This window comes from Macrobrachium nipponense, chromosome 6 (assembly GCF_015104395.2).
Source record: "Macrobrachium nipponense isolate FS-2020 chromosome 6, ASM1510439v2, whole genome shotgun sequence".
In the NCBI taxonomy this organism is placed as follows: Eukaryota; Metazoa; Arthropoda; class Malacostraca; order Decapoda; family Palaemonidae; genus Macrobrachium; species Macrobrachium nipponense.
In genome coordinates this window covers 154,658-177,780 of record NC_061108.1, presented here as the reverse complement: position 1 = coordinate 177,780, position 23,123 = coordinate 154,658, and the positions used below count along the sequence as shown (strand labels likewise).

Here is a 23,123-nt window from a genome sequence, read left to right as displayed (position 1 = left end):
TCTTCGCACAGAACAAGTGTCTATTCTTTATAATTTGTGATTCATGATACTCTTATAAATTACGGTAATGGTGTAGTACACTATAGCAAAATCTCATACTTATACGAATCTTAGTTACAGAGAAATAGGTTAGAGAATTCGCGAACACTTTTACCGAGCTCATTTTATGAAGCAGTGCTCAACGAGCATTCAGTTCTCAATGTAATTATTAACAGGAACAATAATTATGTGAGCATATTATATTTAACAGTAGTATCTTTATTTCATACCATGGTGATTATGATCCCTATTGGCTAATCCTACAATCAAGGAATGATATAATGATATATGAATCATGGTATTGTTTTACTCGACACGAAACAGAGTCTGAATCCCAACGGAGGTGAGGTCGTCAGCAGGATTTTTAAATGGGTCAGACTTCATAACCACTCACCATGAATCGAAGGGACACAAATCTGGTGCTGCGAGGACGAATTGTCACTTTACGCGACAATGGTTTCTCGATACGAGCCATTGCACGTGATGTTGGTGTGTCCCCCACCACGGTACAGTTGTGGATAAGAAGGTGGGAGGAGAGTGGGATCTTGAACGACTTGCGGAAGTTGTTTATGCTGAATGATTGGTGGATATGTTACATTGTTCATGGTTATTTAATCTTGCTTATTTAATATGAAAGCTTCTTTCTTAAATGTATTTCGTCTCGCTATTATAATTTTGGTTAGACTACAGATATCCACAGCCATTCCAACACCACAGTAATATTTCAGGGGCACCTCCGTAATTCCACACCGGTGGGTGGTTGGCCCTTGCCGACCTCAACCATGAACGAAGTTAGATAGTCGATTGAGTTGTCTTGGTAAAATTAAGCCTTTATGAGTATTTTATTTGTGCCCACCCCGTCACAGTCATTGTGTGTCTTTTGGTAGCTATAGTTTATTTATTAAATGTCATTTCAGTGATGGCTCAGGAATGATTTACAGTTTTAATAACCAACAACCAAATTGATAATATTATGGATATATAATCTCGTTCCAATTGATATGCTTTTGAAACCAAAAATATATGGCCATGTTTACTAAATTATGATCAATCCATAGAGTACAAAATTCGAAGAATCTAGAATTGATTGCGATGTTATATAAATTATAAGTTAAACATTTAAGATAATCTGTTCTCTTAGCTAGGCCAGGGGTTCTACGGGAAAACCACCCCAGCTGAGGATGACGCCATTATCAGGGCGGCTCGAGAGCAACCCTTAACCAACGCCGAGGCCATCCATGAAGACCTTGGATTAGAAGTGTCATCAATGACAGTACGACGCAGACTTCACACTGCTGGGATTCATCACAGAACTCCAGCGACGAAGGAGCTCTTGACAGAGCGACATAAGGCGGGAAGGCTTGATTTTGTCCAACGTCATGCTGATAAGGGTTTGGACTTTTGGGGCAGGGTCATCTTTACTAACGAGAAGTGCTTCTCGTCCACATCGCATGGGAAGATACATTGTTGGCGAACAAATAGAACTCGGTATGATAAGGAAAATCATTACTAGCATCAATTATCAATTGCATTCTTCTTTATATTAATCATTAATCTTCAGATCTTGTTCCACGGAAGTGGACTGTCAAAATATACAAAGAGAGTTAACATGAATAAGAGTGCTATTTCTGAGATAAATATTAGGTAAGGGACAGTGGCATCATTTGCTCTTATTCCTCAAATATATATTGAATAAATAATTACACAATAGAATTCTTTCATCAGTGTTGTTCACTAAGAATTTAAATTCTCCAAAGGTATATATATATATTTTAGGGCTGTTGCCTCGTATAATAAGGCGCCCTATGAGGTAATGTTAGACTTGCGATAATCTTACGCTAAGTCGGTTGGTATTGCACTTCCATATTCAATGGAGTGTCTTGGGGTTTGTAGATCACTTACGAAGTCGGTATTATCTTCTTTGGTTATGACGACGATGTGTTAAACTCATGATGATTCGGTGATGAGGTGAGGATCTAGTAGAAACCACGAAGTACAAAAATACTTATATTCTCTGAATTTACATGGTGAAGATCAGGTATGATTGTACAAGTCTTCTAATGACAATAGCTTGATCACTTCTGCCAATGATGATGGCTAATTCTATTCTCTCTACATGATAAAGCTTAGGTAAAGAGATACAGGTCTTCTCATGACGATAGCTAACTCTATTCTCTTCTACTACCATCTCGGTTACCAGTCATAAAGGAACAGACAGTAGCTCGAACATATGAACATACAATCAGATGACAGCTGTTACATATGAACATACAATCAGATGACATAGTTACTAATCACGTAGGCCACTTGAGCTATAGGTCACAGTGTTTGTCTCAAGCAGGGAGCTTGGACTAAAGTTTATAAACAAATGAATGACCACAGATGACGGCATGTCAACTTAGCCTACATACTTTATTGTATACGTCATCTTTAGCGTCTCTAGTCTGATCACATTCCTGCAAGCAATCTGGTTGACCTCTTTAGTTTTAGTCTTTTATATATATGGACTAACATTCCATATTTTTATTATGTAATCATTACATAAAAGCTCGGTCAGCTACCAAAACCAACTACTGAATATTACTCAAACTTGACTTGCATTTGACTTATAGGAGTGTGATACAGACACTATGTGAATATATATATATAAATCGAAAATACTTATAAGTAAAAAAAATTCATGGTGTACACAAATACGGATTCAAGTAATAAAATATTAGACATAATATGCATATGATATTCGTAAATAATAGTGATCACGTGATATATACTGATACAGTTTTTCACTTCATCTCATTAAGATACATATGCTACAGAAAATACTAATGTACTCTGATAATCGCATAGAATGAAGATTAACATGATAAAAATCATATTTTAACTGATGAAAAATTTCATATATGAATTGATAAAATTATTAATGTTTATGCTGATTGATTCGTTGATTTTTATGCTAACTGTTATATATCTGCAGTTATTGGTAAGATAAAAGGTAACAGATTGATTATAGGCTACCTGAGTGTTTTATACATATGTATATGGATTCATATAATTATGATTAATATATGTGCACTTTAAATAGATTCCCATTGCGTACACGCAAAGATATATTTCGATTCTGTTATTTATGATCATTTATATATAGGATACATGATACCTTATATATATATATAGAATACATGATACTTTATTAATATAGGATACATGACCGAGGTTATACTACTACACATTTAACTAGCGTTCGAACAACTTTTCGTCCATTACACAGTTCCAGACAACCACCTATAGCCAAATGAAATGGCCAATTTCAATTGGTTAAAACAAGGGGAAAATTTGCCTGGGCGGGGTCCAACGTTCTATTTTGCGCTCATACTTGTTCTCTGCATCCTAAGCCACACGAATACGTTCGCGATGAATAAAATCACCCCCAGCACGAGTCCTTCTCCAGCAAAGTAGAGTTGAATATCCTTCAGGTCGTAATTGTCGGAAGTATGTCCCTTTTGTAGTCGATTTCCGACAGCCGCCGGAGCGTTCCGCATTAAAACGAGATTAACGACAGGATACGGTGTCGTTCGAAGAAGTCCATGATGGTGCTTATTCCTTTCACATTGTAGGCGGTTGTTACTCGACTGCCGTCGTCCGCAGCGACGAACGATTTTTTGAAGTTGCGATGTGAAACTCTCGTACTGCAGGATACTGTAACCAGGTTCCATTAATCAGCCTGCAAGTGAAATTATACTTGTCACAAGGGCAAAGTAAATTCAGACGACATCCAAATACAGGGGGGGGGGAGGGGGGAAGCCATTTAGAACCAGCCTTAACCCACATGAATTCGCTGATATTTGTGGAATTCAAAAGAGTCAGCTGTACAAACTTTTTTATCCATGGCATTAACAATGAGTGAACCTATCCAGGTCTATGATGACTTGTAAAAATATCCATAATTATAAGAAATAAACAGATACCAATACGAATCTCAAGGAAAATTCGATATTACTGGTAGTAAGTTACTAGACAAAGAAGTGGAAAACGGAGCTGTTTTTAAGATTGCCAGGCAACATAAGAGTCAAAGAGAATATTAATCATGATTCTGTATTTCTCTATGCTAACTGAAATTAAGCTGTGATACTATCCGATCCTATGTGCCCCTAACAAAGGTTTCATATTCAAATTTCTCGCGCGCATCCTCTGAGGTTAATTTTTAAACTTTATTAATAGGCTAGAGATGCAACGAAAGAACCCACTATGTAACTAATTTCTATATAAACTTTGGGTTTTTTCAAGAAAATGTGACATTTTCCCATGAATGGGATTTACTTGAATTCTCATAGGCTAATGTTGCAAGTAAATTTTTCATATACATGTCTTGATACTTCTAAATGTCCGTTTACCAATGTCATAAGGTTCAGAAAAAATTAATCCATTTTGATGTTATAGAAATTCTATTTGCTTATTTTGTTCCTTATTTTTAAAATGATTGCAAGTCCTTAACTAAAATTGCATTGCACACACGGATAAGAATAGATTATGGCTATGTATGTCATCATGACCTATGAACCACATGTGAAGTTCATGAGCTAAGCATTCCTTTCTCCAGTCAACCTGCTTCGCAAGCCTGTTTATTGAGGTTAAAAAGAACAACGATGAATCGGCAATGATGACGTCGTCACTTGGCAGGAGATTGCTCTCAGCCAGCTAAGAGTTACGTGACTTGTTGTAATTAAATACGACTTTAGTATTTTCAAATGATATTTTTTTTTTTTTTAATTCTCCACCCACATGAGAAGAATGTCTGAAAAAAAAAACAGTACCAAAATTGAACAATATATTAGTTTCATGTTGGAAATCTGCATGATTGTAATAAATGTAATTATGTTAAATTAAATATTCCTTATTCAAACAAATGAAAAAGGTTTCCATACAAATTCTATATATATTATTAGCCCTGTATAAGATTCATATAGGATTATTCCATAGATAACATTTTCACTTCTAGACTTCCTGACTTTAAAATCTCTTTTATTTTATTTTATTTATTTATTTATTATTATTATTCATTGACTACGAATATAAATCACTGGGACAGACAATATGTCAGTAGGTTTTGATATGTGTTTGAACTTTTAGCTTATTTGTCATTACTAAAGTGTTAAGTTAGAGTTCAAATCTTTACGCATATATATTTGGATATTTAATTAACCTATGGTTACGTTTTGCTTATTGATTTTATCGTGATTCCTTTTTTATTATAATTTGTAACCTTTCCGACTTCTTACGGAGTGTATTATATTGACTCCACTTGTATCCATATTTATTTTATTTTTTATATTTATTTATTTATATATATATATATTTGATAAATTAATGGTTGGCTTGAATATGTGGAAAAGTGTTCTAGCGGCGTACCGTATAAGGCTACTTGTGGTATCATTTCTACAGATACGAGATATGAATGATAAAGGTATTTAAAACCGCGAGAACCGCTATAATCCAGTTCGGATCCAATGTCACGAGTTGTAACTCGTAAGACATTGACACTTTCTTATTTATCTCTTATTCTACCAAACCGATTGACTCTGGGTGATAAAATATGGTATTGGTTTTCATAATGGAACGGAATTCACACACGAGTTAAGAAGATTATTATTGATTTACACTACCCGAGTCAGATTATTATTATGTGTTGAATTCCATGTTTACTGATTTAGCACGCATAAATATTCCTAGCGCACTCAATTGCAGTGTTTGTTTTTAGTGCTATTAATTCTATATAATGTGTCAAGGAACTATTGACACTAAGAAGTGTTTATTCCCTCTGTCAGACTCGTAATTCTGTTAATAATTCTACGTATATTCTTTCAAGGATTGATTTGGCACAGGATAGGCCCCTAAACTGACAGGTGTCTTAGTGTATCCCTTGTTTTCATGACACGTGTTACAATTAGTTATGTGCTTTTTATATCTGTAAGCATCGTAGGCCAGTAAAACAGTGATTTGGCTTTCTGTGACATAATAGGGAACCCTGGATGACGGAATGCAACCAGTTTATGACGATTGGTATGAAAGAGATTATTACTACTACTTGGTCGTTAGTCATCTGCTGTGTTCTTCGGGTTTTCCTCGTCACGGACCTACATATAATATTACATTTGATTACATTATTCTGATACACATACTTTAAATATACTTTTGCTTTAGGGTTTCTGCTCGAAGTGTTTATTGTTTTTGCTTAGTCGCTGACCCTGTTTCCGTTCGAAGTGTTTATTGTTTTTGCTCATTGCTGTTGACACTAGCTTTGTTCAGTTTTGTAACAGTTCTGCGCTCCTACCCAGATATTCATTGCTCGCGATCTCTTGGGTTAAGGAATTTTCTTGTTTAGATACGGTTTTAACAATAAGCACGGATGTTTCTATATCTTTTAGTCCAATTCATGGTTCTTTGCTGTATGGTGCGGGATTGCGGGATAATGCGTCAGCTATGATATTTGCTTTCCCAGGTAGATATCTTATCTTGGCTCCAAAGACCTGAATGATCATTTGTCACCGAGTTCCTTTTGGACTGTGATTAAAGCCTTTGAAAAACTCGGTAAAGGACTCATGTTCAGTAAGGACTTTATCAGGATAGCCATAGATTATGAACTTAAAATGTACTAGTGAGTTAAAGATACCTAGCCCTTCCTTGCCTATTACTGCATATTTACTTTCAGAGGGCTTTAGTTTACGTGAATAAAAAGCTATAGGAAAGAACTGTTTATCATATTACTGAAGTAGTACCCCTCTTACCCCTTGGTCTGAGGCGTCTGTTGCAATAAAAAAAAAATTCTTTATTTAAATCAGGGATTTTTAAGTTAGATGAGCTGCCTTATTCCACTTTTAAGATATCGAACGCCTGTTGATGCTTTTTAGACCATAATAAATCTACGCTCTTCTTCGTAAGATCTGTTAAAGGAGCTGTCATGATTGAAGAGTTACATATTTACATACGATTGTAATACCCACTACAGCGCAAAAGTGCTGTATCCCCTTTTGACGTTAATAGGTACCGGAAGTTATGAATAGCCTACACCTTACCATGGACTACTTTAAGACCTTTACTAGACACATAAAATCTAGATAAGCATGTTCGGTTTTTAAAAACTCACATTTAGATATTTTACTCTGAGATTATTTGTCTTTGTCTCTGTAGCACTAGCTCTAGTTTATGTGAATGTACTTCTAAGGTATTAGAAAAGATTACAAGACCAACCAATAGGCATGTAGGGTATCCCCTAAAAGTCTCCAAACACTATATTGTAATTGGGGCGCAACGTAAGCCGGAGGCATACGTAAAAATTGATAATGTCCCCTGAGTGTGCAGAAAACGGTGTATGAGGTACAATCACTTAGGTAATGGTATCTGGTAAAAGCTTTTAAGTAAGTCCAAGCTGGTGAAAAATTTATTCTAACCTAACAGAGATAAGATGTCGTCGGTACATGACACTGGAAACTATCGGGAGTCGTTTCCTTGTTTAAGCGACAGAAATCTATGCAGATACGCCAAGTCCGATCTTTTATGGCATGATGTTTGAGGGAAAAATTATATGGGCTATTTGATTTCCTAATGACTCCTATTACTAACATTTTTCAACTTCGTCATTTATCTCTATTTTGAAATTAAATTGGGAGTCTATACGAAGGTACGTATATAGCTTTATGTTTATCTTTAGACCATATTTTGTTTTCAATGACATCCGTTTTTCCCCAGAGATCACTCGCTAGTGGAGAAACATCCTGGTATTCAGATAAAAGATGAAAAAAAAAAAAAAAATTTTGCTGAATCACCCTGCTTGAATGACTTTACGGATATTACTTTAGATAGAGTATAAGAGAGATTCGTCTGCGACTGGTTGGGTGGGATTAAAAATTAGCAACAATAAAAAAATGCGATATTTATAACTTCCGTATCCACGATATGTATACGTTTGTGGATCACTAGATTTAACTTGTTGCTGCGAGTCAACCGTGTACACGCACTAAGACATTGGAGGGTGCATGCTTCTCGAGATTTTGCGTGCAAACTGCGACTGCGGTTGTGGGAGAATTCTGTTGGGTCATTTGAACAATGTTACGATTTATGAGACAAATGTATAGTTCCTCTATATAAGTTATTATTTGATTAACTGTCTCTTTTTTGTTCAAACGGATTTTAATATGTTTGAAGGTTTATAGGATTTTCCTTTGATAAACACGCCTTATTTTGTAGGAGGTATTATAATATTTTGTATACCCCTAGATGGATATATTACAATTACACTAGATACAGATCAATGTTTTTTATAACTATAGAGGTATCTATAAGCGCTCGCTTATCCGGACTTCTCATTAGGGAAGTTCGAACAACAGACGATGAGTCTGTAATTACAGGATATTACGTGTACTTAAGAATAAAACAAGATATTCTAATTTTTACGGCGCGTACAGTCGGGCTTAATCCACCACTACTTATAATAACTTATGTATTAAAAAAAACGATAACCTGCTCTGATTACTTGATACGGTCGTGTGATGCATAGGGAAATTCCTTTTTAATTTTTTCAACATCGCTCTCCCCACTCTGCTAGAGTTGCTTATTGTGTGGAATTTGCTATGCTTTGAACACTTCGGCAGTTTTGACTGACCTTGACCGCTTGACTAGGTGACACAGTACCCGAGTTTGCTTTGTTTGATTCTGATATTTAGGGCTACTGTTTACCATCGGCAACGTATTGTGTGTTTTTAGCATTCTGTTGTTGGTTACGTGTAAAGCAACGAACGTATGAATGACGAACTATAAAGAATTGAGCGATTACTATTAAAATAAGTTATCTCTACTGCGTTATCGTGTACTTGCTGTTGTTTACTTCATTCTTTGCTAAGATTTGAAATAGTGAGGGATCCTGGTCAGCGCATTTAGCCTAATGAAAGTTTTTTACAGACATGTTATTCCTTGCAATCCAGCCGTATTTTTTAAAGTTAAGTTTAGTCATTGAGGTTCGATATTTTATAACTAAAAAAACTCAAGGCTAAAACTGCGATCGGGACTTGCAAAGGAGCATTTATTGTCATGACCCAAAATATTATTATCTATGCATCTGTATAAATACAGATGTCCACTGCGTAAACACATATTCACTGTTTAATATGATTTGTTACGTAAGGGATTAATAATCACCCGAAATGATAAAATTAACATAGTATATGATTATGATATTTCAGTAGAACTTCTGGAAACAGACACTCAAAGATAAAAACTCGCAGTAGCGAAATCTCAATGATGTAGATAATTTCTGTAAAAAAGTAAGATTAAGAATGTCTCGTAACTTCAGCCACAGGAATAACGAAATTCGACCTGCAAAGGAAACACTCAGTTACTCCAAATGAATAAAAAATTGTACTTAGCTTGCTTTTGTGGGAAGTCGCGGTGTTTCGATAACGATGTGCCCTTGGCCCTCCTTCTCTATTTAGCGGATGACCTGGTTTTTTGGCTTGAGTTTTCCCCCGTGCGTGTTGTTTCGATGATTCGAGCCCTTGAAGATCCGATGCTGCAGACGCGTTCGGTTTGTTTCTTGAAGTGCCGGAAACACTCACTAACGATGTTTTCTTGAATGATTCTAATGAGAGATGAAGCTTGCGTTGCCGTAGGAAAAGGACACGTCGGGTTTGTTTCTTGAAGTTCTTCACTACTGAAATTGTTCACTAAACGATGATACTAAGTTGCTTGAAGAATCTCTTTCTTTCATCGTCGTTGAAGAGTTCTTGTTGTTTTCTGAAGTTGCTCACTAAACGATGATAATAAGTTGCTTGAAGAATCTCTTGTTTTCGTCGTCGTTGACTTCTGATGCGATACATGTTCATTATTCTGGTTTTTCTTCGGAGAAGTTGTAGAGTTCTTCTGGTACGCTGCCACCACTTTTAGGGCTGTTGCCTCGTATAATAAGGCGCCCTATGAGGTAATGTTAGACTTGCGATTATCTTACGCTAAGTCGGTTGGTATTGCACTTCCATATTCAATGGAGTGTCTTGGGGTTTGTAGATCACTTACGAAGTCGGTATTATCTTCTTTGGTTATGACGATGATGTGTTAAACTCATGATGATTCGGTGATGAGGTGAGGATCTAGTAGAAACCACGAAGTACAAAAATACTTATATTCTCTGAATTTACATGGTGAAGATCAGGTATGATTGTACAAGTCTTCTAATAACGATAGCTTGATCGCTTCTGCCAATGATGATGGCTAATTCTATTCTCTCTACATGATAAAGCTTAGGTAAAGAGATACAGGTCTTCTCATGACAATAGCTAACTCTATTCTCTTCTACTACCATCTCGGTTACCAGTCATAAAGGAACAGACAGTAGCTCGAACATATGAACATACAATCAGATGACAGCTGTTACATACGAACATACAATCAGATGACATAGTTACTAATCACGTAGGCCGCTTGAGCTATAGGTCACGGTGTTTGTCTCAAGCAGGGAGCTTGGACTAAAGTTTGTAAACAAATGAATGACCACAGATGACGGCATGTCAACTTAGCCTACATACTTTATTGTATACATCATCTTTAGCGTCTCTAGTCTGATCACATTCCTGCAAGCAATCTGGTTGACCTCTTTAGTTTTAGTCTTTTATATATATGGACTAACATTCCATATTTTTATTATGTAATCATTACATATATATATATATATAATATATTTATGTATTTATATATAAATAATATCTATATATATTATACCTATAATATTATATATATATATTATATATATATATCTAGATAATATAATATATGATTTATAATTATACACCCCCATTTTTTTCTCTCATTCAGATATGAACCGCCGTAACATCGTTGAGGTGGTTCGATCCGGCCATGTCACCTGCAATGTATGGGGCTGGGTGTGTCTGCATGGTATGGGTGATGTGTTCCGTATCGAGGGACGATTTACAGCAGCTAAGTATGTTGAGCTGCGGCAAACCTCCTTCTTACCTTCGTTACGAGAAAGGAATTTTCCCTTCCCACCAGGGCTCATCCTGTTCATACTGCTCACGTTGTTCAAGAGTGGTTTGCCAGACAGGATAACCTGTTTCTTCTTGAATGGCTGAGCAAAGGAGCAGATATGAATGTGATTGAACACGTGTGGGCCCAGATGGTGAACACATGGACAATGGAACATGAGAGAACAACACAGCAACTCATGGCTCACATCAACTCTCAGTGGAAAATTTGTAGACTGAGACCGCAGCAAATTTTCAACCTTGTTCATTCGATGCCCGACAGATTGAGGGAAGTGACTGAGAGAGAGGGTGGATGGTCAAGGTATTAGATTGTATAATATAAATGTTATATTTTTTGTAATAGGACATAAAATGTTCTCATTTTGTTCTCACTAGTTATTTGATTATATGTTTTAATAAACATAATTCACAAGTTTTATTAAAACCATGACATTCTTGATATAATATTCGAAGTATCTGTAAAAAAAATGGCATAATGCCTCCATACAATATTGAGAGTATTGCAGTAAACTTTCCTACTTACTCAGTCCCCACATGTTTTTTATGTCTTACTAATCGCCGTTTTTTGTTAACAGTGTTGAATTATAGAACTGAATGACTCGCCGAGCACTGTTTTCATACAGTGAGGTCGGTAACTGTATTGGCAAATTGCCTTACCTGCATACTTTGTTCACTGTGGTGTGGCCGATACAGATATGATACTTCGCCACTTATTTTCGCTTATTAGCTTCTTGGAGTCTATTAAAATAGTTTCCATTATTTGAAATGCAATGCTTTGTACCCTACTGATATTTTCAATGTATCTTTGGTTAAAACCTAAGTTATATGAACAAGAGTAAAAATGTGGCATATTTTATGGCAGTCGTTGTCGTTTCTGAGTATAGGGGTCATATGCTCTGTGGGACAATTTAAAAGGTAACTGTCAATTCAGTAGATGATACTCTCTTCATGTCAGCCACTATAAGGAAAGCCCAAATGACTTCACTTATCACCTGAGGTCAACGAAATATATAGTCTTTAATAGATCAGTGCATACATAATTTTAGAAAAAACAACAGGTAACCCTTAAAAGGTCAACCACGTCATATGACGTGTTGCAGAAGTCGTCCCACACATGTTGTTTACGTCATGTGACATTCTTAAGTTTTTAATTTTGTGCGCCTTCATAGCTTATTGTATCGATATTGGTTCTGCACTACTTAGTGCCTTATTAGAGGTACTACTTAGTGCCTTATTAGAGGTCTTGCTGGCCGTTTGCACTGCTCGTCTTCCATTTGTATGAATTGCGCGGGGGTGGGGGGAGGTAAGGGTGGCCTAGGAGGTTGTCAGAAACGTCAAACCAGCTAATCCTGTGTGGCAAAGGATTGGTGGCGATAATTTTTTGCCGCACACCTTCGATTTTGATGGTAGTAGTATATCAGGAATAAAGTTTTTTTAATTCTATTTTTAATGATTCTATAATGGAACTGACTGTAGAGAGATGCAATCGTTAATTTTATGTTATGAAATGGGGTAATATATCAAGCGAACACTCAAGGGAACAAGAGTTTATGACATTACAGTATCAAAGATGAGAAATTTCTTTGCGTTGGTTATGCTTATGGGTATTGTCAGGAAAGGCAATCTTCGATGTTATTGGGTCACTGATCCTCTCCTGAATACACTAATGACATATCAGAACTGCATACTGAGCGCAGGGGTTTTTCTTGTCACTAAGTTAGCTAGTATAGCTGAGAGAGATATATATTTAAGTTAGCTAGTATAAGAGAGAAAGAAAGAGAGAGAGAGAGAGAGAGAGAGAGAGAGAGAGAGAGAGAGAGAGAGAGAGAGAGAGAGAGAGAGAGAGAGAGAGAGAGGAAACGCACTGCAACCAATGCTGTAAACTTGGCTTACGTGATAAGGTTAAACTATCCTGTTATGATGTTCGTGATTTTCGGCTATACCAATATAACTTTAAAATGTTGATCAATTTTAAGTATTGTGTAATGAATATGATCGATATATAATAATAGACACGGTTGTAAGATAACGTCTTGGCCGAAAGTTAAATGGAATCTTAAAAAACAAACTTACATTACAAGTGAGACAACAATCTTCATTACAACGATATAAACTGCTCAGATTTTTTTTACTCCGTGTGTGTGTGTGTGTGTGTGTCTTTCTCCAACCACTCCTAATAACTCCGACCACCAAACGAACTCCAGAACTAATTGGTGTAACTCTTGTTAGCAGAGAAGGGGTTCTCCCCCCCATCTCCCTCAGTAAACACTGTTACCATGTAATTTTTCGAAGTCTCGCAAGACGGTGTACCAGGGAAACCTGTGTCCAACTGTACATGAAACATGCAATACCAGAATGAATGATTCTGACAAATGACTTGAAACTGTGAAACGCAACCATTCCGCATTACCAAACTTCTCAAAAGAAGCAGCAGCCGCTGTGGTAAGAAAAACTGACCGAATGGCTCTAATAAGATCTTAAAATAGGCGGGCTTGCAAACCAGTCTTGTACAAGGATAATTTTACAACAGGGAGACTACACAACTAATAAATAGACACACAAAACCCAATGACAGCACAATTTAGTACAAATGACTGATGCAGATAAAGTCTTCAACCATTAACTCATTCTATTATAGCATCAGTGACTTGGGGATTTGTGCTTTAGTGTAGTACAATTAAAAAAAAAATTTAAAAAATCATGTCAGAATATGTAATGAATTAAACTTGGGTGAATATTTTCTATGAATGACATCACTCGACACAACTGAAATATGTGGTTGAGAATATGATGACATCGATTGATTTCATCTGAAACTCAAGAGGGTTTAGATCAAAGACTATGGTACTGCATGTAAATTTCAAAACAAGGTTCATATTTTACATTCATTTCAAATTTTGTATTTCCAAACTGGATTGTATCCCGTCTCAGAAACCAATCAGTCTGAAAGACTGGTTTAGTCTGTAAAATAGACACTAAATTGTTTGGACAAGTGGTTGTAAAGGCTGTGCATTAGTTACAATAGAAAGTATAAGTGAAAGCAGTGATTAAAGATCTAGTCTAGAAAATCCATGAGGAGAGATTTAGATGAAGATCTAGACTAGCTAGTAATTAAAGCTTATTGCCAAAGGCAAAGGAGGACGTTATTCAAATCTACCCCCATTTGAAATTTTTTTTTTTAAAAATGACAGAAAAATATTCACTATGAAAACTACACAAAGCTATGGGGGTTTCAGACAAAATTTGCAGCTGGCAATATGTTTTCATAAATCACTGCCGTAAATGCAACTTAAAAGAAACCCAAAATATCCTAACCTAATTCAGGATGGTTAAGATTAACTACAGTGCAATGCCAATCAAAACTATACTCTCTAAGACCTATCTGAAAATAGCATATCTGTTTCTGACAAATAACAGCAGAACATTTCAGTTGCCTTTTGCCCTCGATAAGAAATGCAGCATGCACAAGAACACAGAGCCATCAACTTTTATGAAATCTATTTGCCATAGCCTTGGTATTGTTGACTTACTGACAGGATGAACTTTACATCGTATGTAGCCATTGAAACACACTCAGGGAAGAATTAATTAGCAACAGAATCTATATCAGGTGGCACAAACCTAACGTGCAAAGGCTTTATGAATAATAGCCAGAAATATTGCAACTTTCTCAGCAGGGGCCTTGAAACTGTGGAATCATTTTAAGCAATTTTCAACTCATCTTTTTGACCTTTATAGTGATTGGTCTTTCTATGGAGAACCAATATTAAATGTAAGTTGTCTGCTTTAAAACAAAACAAAACAGAGTGCCCCAGCACATCCATCAACAGCAAAGTTTAGGATCTTGGGCAGACAGGACTAGAAAAGGCCTAGTGACTGGAATAGTTGAGTGCTGAAAAAGGTACAACTTTCAGTTTTCAATGTCAATCAGATTTATGACAATAACTGTTGTGAACCATGGAATGGTAGCACAGACACTGGCTATTGAATAAGTTTTGGTTTTTTCAGAGTTTACAATGGAATAAAGTATAGAATTTAGGCCACAGGCTGAAATAATGCTACAAAGGCCTTAAGTAATGCCTACAGTGCAGGGTTTCCAGTTTAGGTTCATCTCTTGTAGATAACAGCGTTTACAGATTCTAAAACCCCATTAACTACTAAAGTTAGCTGCTACACACTTATTGAGATGGTGATGATAACTAAAAGGAAAGTGTAGCACCAACTGCATACTGTACATTCATATTTCCATGGCCTGAAAGTATTAACACTAGTGGAACCAAAACATCAACAAAGATACAAGAAAGCAATGCTGACAAACATCACATGTGATAGGTCTAGAGCATTAAGGTGAATCAAATCAAAAGACAGCAAATCAATATTCTGTGGGAGTGCATGAGATAGAAGACAGTGGAGGGAACTCATCTAATGTCTACTCTACACCTACAAAAGGAATTCGTGATGTAAAAATATTGACAATTATCATGACAACAATAAAGCCCAAATCCCAGAGATAAGCTGCGAGTCTATTGAAGTTACGACATAAGATATTAGCTATGACTGCTCTTTGTAGATAAATAGCCTGAAACTACAATAACTCATGAGCACCATATCTTTTATTAAACATAGAGGCCAATAGGTGTGTCCATGTCCTTAATCTGCAGAAGGCAATGAAGAGCAGAGGTCAACGAGACAATGAGCCCACTGTCCTTACCCTGTAGAGGTCAACAGAAACAGGATATAAAAGGGGGAATGGAAAGCTATGGGGCAACTGCAAAAGAAGTGTCAACTGCTTTGTGAAGGATGGTAGGCATATAGTTGAGGAAAGCACAAGCAGGTCACAAAGTAGGTTACATGTTCAAGAAGTGAGCACAAGTGGATCATTGCTCCATTCAGTGTAATTTGATATCAACAGAGGCAAGTCATAGCTACACAAAGTACCACAATTTAGTACCAATTATAAAACCTTAATACATAATACCGTCACAACTAATTCTGAATAAAACCAAATGGGATTGTCTAAAAAAAAAAAGCAGTCATCTTTATCCCTTCTACCTTTACAAAAAATAAAAAATAAAAACTTTAGAAATACTTCATCTTCCTTCTGGGCATTTAAAGCCTTAAACATTATAGTATTCAAAACTCTCAATCAAGAGCTTTACATCTGCCTTGTGTACTGGTCCCACCATCATGCCAACATTCTCCAGTTTGTAGTCCTTCTCTTCATTCAGGTTTACAAACTATTGCTTCAGTCAATCTTGAATCATTTATATTTCCAAAATGAAGAGAGATTTACTAGAATTCTTGCCAAATGTAAAAAATGACATCATGTATAAGAATAGTGCTACAATACCCACATCAGTTCCTATCTTCAACAATGTTCACAGAAAATGTCACACAATTTCCATGACTTCTATTCTCCTACTAACTTCTGTTTGCCATACTTTTGTAGACTATTGAATGCAGGTCCTAATTCTGATTTCACCTGCTCTAACTGTGTCTGCTTAAGTAACCTACTCAACCTAACAACTTTTTCCTTTACCTCTTCAAGAAGCTTGAAAGATGCTACTTACAATGATACACAGAAGGATCAGTCACCAACAGACTTGGAACTGGACCAGTACTGCTGCCATTTGTATTGCACTGATGTTACAATCCCTTCTCCGTGTTGAGAATTTGTAATCCATTTTTCCTTGTTCCATTTTGGGTCACATTTCTTCCTCTGGTTTACCTTGTCATCAACTGCAAATGGTAGTGATAAAGGTCACAAAACTATTTCCCCTTTGTATGCAAACCAATAGTTCATGCAAGGTTTCATTATCAGTAGTTTATTCTGATATCATCTAGATTACAAGTTGTCAGATTTATGAGTTTTTACAATACATTTTCAAGAATATCAAAAACTTGAAAAGCTCATTTAGAATGGTTACACAAGTTTCACTCTAATAACATGAAAAATTCTTCACAATTCATTAATGAAACTAGCTATTTAAAAATAATTGAAATGTACCAGACGATAGCCATCTTTGTCTTTGTAACATCACTGATTGAAATGTCCAGAAAAAACTACAATAAAACTTGTCATAAATACACATTGGAAACTTATCGCATACATATCACAAATAGGCAAGAAAGTCATCAATTGTAAATAGAAAGTGAATCTGACAAACGCTGGATAAACTTAATTTGAACTGGTTAGGACACTGATATTACCAATACGTTGCTGACTTATTTTCAACTTGTTTCTGATTGTGTGTGTGCTAAGTTATCAGCGAGTGTTTCTATGTTTACTGCAGCGTGCGTAATGAGCACTTGCCTAACCATGTATACACGACATAACATCATATCACCACAAAGATGGCTGTCATCTTCCTTATGATGAAACTGCCTGGCCTTTAAACAATAGTTTCTATGATGACATGCTAATCAACAACTGTATAAGTAACTGCAGAGGACATTTATAATGCCATAGACACTGGTGAAGATTGCCAGTATCATTAAGTTTTAAAGAATGAACAATTTCATTAAAGGCTTTCTCCTCTGCTTGAATGCTGAAAATATAGCTCTACTATCACACCACTAATAGACTATACCAATTCAATAGTTTTTATGGGTTTGTGTTTAGAAAACAATTCAGCCGTAATTATAAACACATGGACGTAATCTTACAGCCAGTACAGTTTGAATACAGAAAAATTTACAAATCTAAAACCTTCTTATTTTTCTTTTAGTTTATAGTATCGCTGCAAACAATAAATAAAGCCTCCAGTGAACTGCCGTGTGAGGTACACTGACAGCTCTAACACTTTATGGGGTTTCCAGAGTTTAGGTTCATCCCCTGTAAACTACACCATTTACAGAATCATTCTAAAACTCCATTAATTACTACACACTTAAGTTTGCATTGCAGTGGTGATGAGAACTACAAGGGAAGGGGCAACATTTGCATGCTGTACTATCATATTTTCGTGGCCTGAAAGTACAACGCTAGTAAAACAAAAAATCAACAAACAGACAAGAATACAATGCTAACAAACATCACATGTGATACAATGCTAACAAACATCACATGTGATAAGTCTAGACTAATTAAAATCACCAACACAAACTTTCTGTTAATGTTCACTCACATAACTATTAATGAAATGTAGAATGTGAATGTGGACTCCATTACCTCAGTTACTTGGATGATATAAGAGCATTATGATGAATCAAATCAAAAGACAGCAAATCAATATTCTGTGGGAGTGCATGAGACAGAAGACAGTGGAGAGAACTCATCTAATGTCTGCTTTACACCAACAAAAGGAATTTGTGATGTAAAAATATTAATGATTATCATGAAAAACAACTATAAGGGATTGTCTAAAATAAATAAAATTAAATATAACCTTTATCCCTTCTACCTTTGGAAAAAAATTCAAAACCTTAGAAATACTGTAACACCCTTCTAGTAAATTAAAGCCTCGAACATTACTCGAAATTCTCAACCAAGAGCTGTTGTTTCATAATCACAAATCATGTCTAAGTTTACTAAATAACAATGACACAAAAACACCTTTTCAAATCTTGAAGTGCAATAATTTATTATATATTTCAATGTCATTTGTATTTAGTTAATCCTTATGCATATAAACAACATCTCCATAACTCCCCCTTTAACACCACAGCTAGTCAGGGCGAAGATTTCTAAGTATCAAAGGAAATGAACTAAAATCACTGCATAACTTTCAGTCAGATTTCTAGCCTCGAACAGGACTCGATTCAAAGGTTTGATCTTTAACAAGGTGAATATTGAAACAAGCAAGTTGGAAAAATTAGACAGCTAGGCAAGAATTAGGCCAATGGCCATGCACTGGGACCTATGAGGTCATTCAGTGCTGAAACAGAAATAAAGAAGGTATTAAAGGTGTAAACATCGCAGTTGCATTATGAAGTATTTGTTAGGAGAGGGTGGAAAGAAATATGGAAGAAATCCTCACAGCTACACTATGAAGCAATTGTTAGGAAAGGTGGAAAGTAAGATGGAAGACAGATATGAATAGAGGCACATATAGTAAAAGGAATGAAAGGGGTTGCAGCTAGGGCCCAAAGGGATGCTGCAAAGAACCTTAAGTAATGCCCTACAGTGTACCATGGGAAGTACTGATGGCACTAGCACGCCCTCCTGAGGCTAGGCAGGAAGAGACCTCAGCAACATGAAATACAAAAGGCAGAAGACACTGCAGCTGGCCCACAGAAAAGTGGCAAACCATACTAGACAAATTTGTAGTCAAAGCTGATACATTTCAACACAGAACCAGAAACTATAATTGAGTATTGGATTGTGAGTGAGTTGGACAGACTCTTACCTTTTCATTTCATCAGATAGTGAGTGAGCCCTACATTTGCCTTGCATATTGATCCCACCGTCATACCAACATCATCCAGTTTGTAGTCCTCTTCATTCGGGTTTTCAAACTATCGCTTCAGACATTCCTGTATCACTGATATTTCCACAGTGAAGTGAGGTTTAATAATATTCTTGCCATCTGTAAAAAAGGAAGTCATGTAGAAAAGTGCTTTCTAATACTGCATATATTCAAAAGTGAGGCCTACATCAGTTCCTATCTTCAAGAATGTTCACAGAAAATGTCACACACTTTCCATGACTTCTATTCTCTTACTAACATCTATTTGTCATACTTTTGTAGACTATTGAATGCCGGTCATACTTCTGATGTTACTTACAATGATACACAAATGGATCAGTCACCAACAAAGACTTGAAACTGAACCAGTACTGCAGCCATTTCTTTTGAGAATTTGTATCCAGTTTTTCCTTGTTCCATTCTGAGTCACATTCCTCCCTCTGCTTCACCTTGTCGTCAACTGCAAATGGTAATAATAAAAATCACAAAAACTATTCCCTCTAAGCATGCAAACCAATAGTTCATGCAGGTCTCATCATCAGTAATCTGATATGATCTAGATTAAATGGCTTCCTAAATAAGGGAAATCACAAGCTTTCAGATATATGAATGAGTTGTTAAAGCACATTTTCAAGACTATCAAAAACTTAGAAAGCTCTTTTAGAACAGACAAAAGTTTCATCCTAGCAACATAAAAGGCAGTTACCAGCGGGTTTTGACGACGTGTTTTACTGCAGTGTGGGTAACACACCCTCACTGAAACACTTACACTACATGACAAAAGATATTGTATCACCAAAATGACAGTTGTTTCAGCTTTTAACAATGCACTTTCTATTACGACATTTAATCAAACAACTGCATCAGTAACTGCTGAGAACATTTATACCGTAGACACTAGGGTAAGAATACCAAAACATATCTTCAAGTTTTAGGAGTTGAACAACTTTATTTATTTCTTTTTCCACTGCTGATTGCTTAAAATATAGTTCCACCATCATACCACTCATATGACCACTTCAAAATTTTTATTACTACTAGCCTAACCCTGCTAGCCAGATGTGATAAATATAAGCCGGTACATTTGCATACATAAAAACAGTTATAAACCTGAAACATGGTTTTGGAAGGCATCCATTCACAGGTCACTTTTTTTTTTAGTGTGTTTACAGTACATGCAAATAACTTCTAAGTATTTTCGTTTACATGCATTTTACAGTAATATTCACAGCCATGCAGGGGTCCTAGGCTATTCATTTCCCCATCAGAGACCCTGTGGTGTTGACATTTCCTTGGACCTTAATCATTTCTTACCCATGTAGGCTATTATTATGATTATTCACATCAGTATATTGAAAATTCTAACCAAATCAGTAGAAAAGACAATAAAGAACCAACACAATGAAATGGAAGCAATGCCATGCTTCTAGACTGTGAGTTCAAAAACTGGAGGCAAGGGGGACACAGAGTGGATGGAGGCTCATATGTGGTTCAGGTCTAATACCTAGGCTATAATCGATAAACGCCGATCAGAGTCAAATACCTAGGATAAGCTTATGCAAATCAGAATGCCAGTGGCCCGAGAATTTGGGTCGTTTCTGCCGTAAGCACCCTTCTAGATTAAAAAAACCTCCAGTTTACGTGCAAAATGGTCACTGTGTTTAGCACCAGCACCTTAATAATGTCTTATGCTGTTTAAGCCGTAAGATAGTAGGGGTAAATGACCGATCAGCAACATAGCAGCCACCTCTCTCGGAACATGGCCACTTTCCAAAAAAGCGCTCGAATTGAGGTAATGGCCAGCCTCTACCATAGTGCGACCACCTTCCTGAAAAAGTACTTTAACACGTGTCACCCATGATAGATATTAGGGGGAAACACCACAGTGGATCCATCGTCATCGCGTGGATCAGCCTTATTCACTCAATATTTAATTGGTGAAACAAGAATACAATTATATCTTTAAGCATACCATTCAAAAGATTGTAGTTTCATCAACAATGTGATATATGAAAGCGCCATACAAACTACAATAAGCATGTGAGGTCTTTGTAAAATATATTTTCAAGGCAGTTTTGAAATACAATATGGCGGCACCCGCGTGAGGTGACGTTCGTAAGCGCAGCGGAGCCACCATCTTTCCCAACACTCATTTGAACAATGTTAGCATATATAAGTAATGTTTATTGATCTTACTCAAGATTGCAGTTGTAATCAGCACAATAAAACAACATTTTGTTGCCTATATTACTGAAAGTATGAAACTTCTTATTCCTGGGGTCATGGTTTGGACTGAAATTCATTTTTACCTTGTAATCGGTGGTTTTTATCCTTACTGCCATCACAACTGTAACTCCACAGTGCTTATTTGATTGTAATTATACATATTTTGGTCTTAATTCACCCCAAATTGCATTTGAACTACACTGCGGTTCCTGGTTCCTAAGCACTCACTCCACAAACACAGTTACGGGCAGCACACGAGTATGTACACAGTTTATGAGGTGCAAAGCTTTATTCCTGTAATTGTTTACTTTACTCATTATTTAGTTTAACTTTATTTTGTTACTTCAAAATGTTTATTTAATTCATGTCTGTTAACCATTTTTTGCAACCAAATTAACCCCGAAAAATTACAGATATTTCTAAAGTAGATACGAGCAGACGGCAAAATGACAGTAAAAGAGCGCAAAGAACGCCGTAGGTACCGTTCACACGCAAAACTGTTGATATTTGAGTCAGGAATCTAGTTACTTTTTCAACAAGGAACATTTTCTAATTAATAATCATGAATATGTAAAAAATTTATGCAATCCATGACCTTAAACTGCCGTTTAACTATTTATTTAAATAATTATCTTGTGCACGCTTCTTCTTCTTCTTCTTCTACCAAAAATCGTAGTTCCCTTGGATAAGTAGTGGGTGAAAGTCACTGTTTACGATTTTTGTGGAGAAATTACCCCAGCGTCTATGGGTGCAAGTGGTGAGCGGATTTAGCACATGGAATGGGAACTTTATTAACACAAGCGATTCCGCAAACATCGAGATGGCATCAATCTTCTAAATATTCGGAGTTGTAAGTAAAAATTTTGAAATCGTCATGGAGGTATGTGTGCACTGTGAAGAGCTAGACTTTCATTAACCTGTTTAATCTTAAAATATGACCTTAATTTCTAACTTTGGAGAAAATACTTACTTCAAAAGGAAAGTAGGGGTCTCGAGCTCATGCTCTCACCACCAACAACTCGTGACTGATGCCCATCTCTAGTGTCAGGACGTGCTAAGGTACTTTTTCGGAGGGTGGCTTCACACGCGGTGGAAACTGGATCCGCTAGTCCAGTCGGTTGTTTCCCCTAGTCAAGAGCCAGCGTCCATCACCTCGAGACCACTACTTTCCTCTTGAAGTACGTTTCTTTCTCCCAAGTCACAAATAAAGGCCATATCTAGGGTAAAACACCGCATGGTACAGGGGTGGACCATATACGATCAATGTGTACCACCCCAAAAAAAAGTACATTATAACGCGTCCTGACACCGGAGATGGGCATCAGTCGCGACTTGTTGTTGGTGAGAAACGGAGCTAAAGACCTCTACTCTCCTTTTGAAGTAAGTATTTTCTCCAAAGTTAGAAATT

At 36.4% G+C, this 23,123-nt stretch overlaps 1 long non-coding RNA gene across 1 annotated transcript in view; it reads right to left on the bottom strand.

Moving 5' to 3' along the window:
* Positions 1–16,657: 16,657 nt before the first annotated feature.
* The window catches only part of LOC135216757 (uncharacterized), an 82,751-nt gene continuing 76,285 nt past the window's right edge, over positions 16,658–23,123 (bottom strand). The window contains exons 2-4 of the long non-coding RNA XR_010314909.1: positions 19,809–19,949; positions 19,430–19,609; positions 16,658–16,820 (exon numbers count right to left, since the gene is read on the bottom strand). This is a non-coding gene — a long non-coding RNA (uncharacterized LOC135216757). The remainder of the gene's footprint in view (positions 16,821–19,429; positions 19,610–19,808; positions 19,950–23,123) is intronic.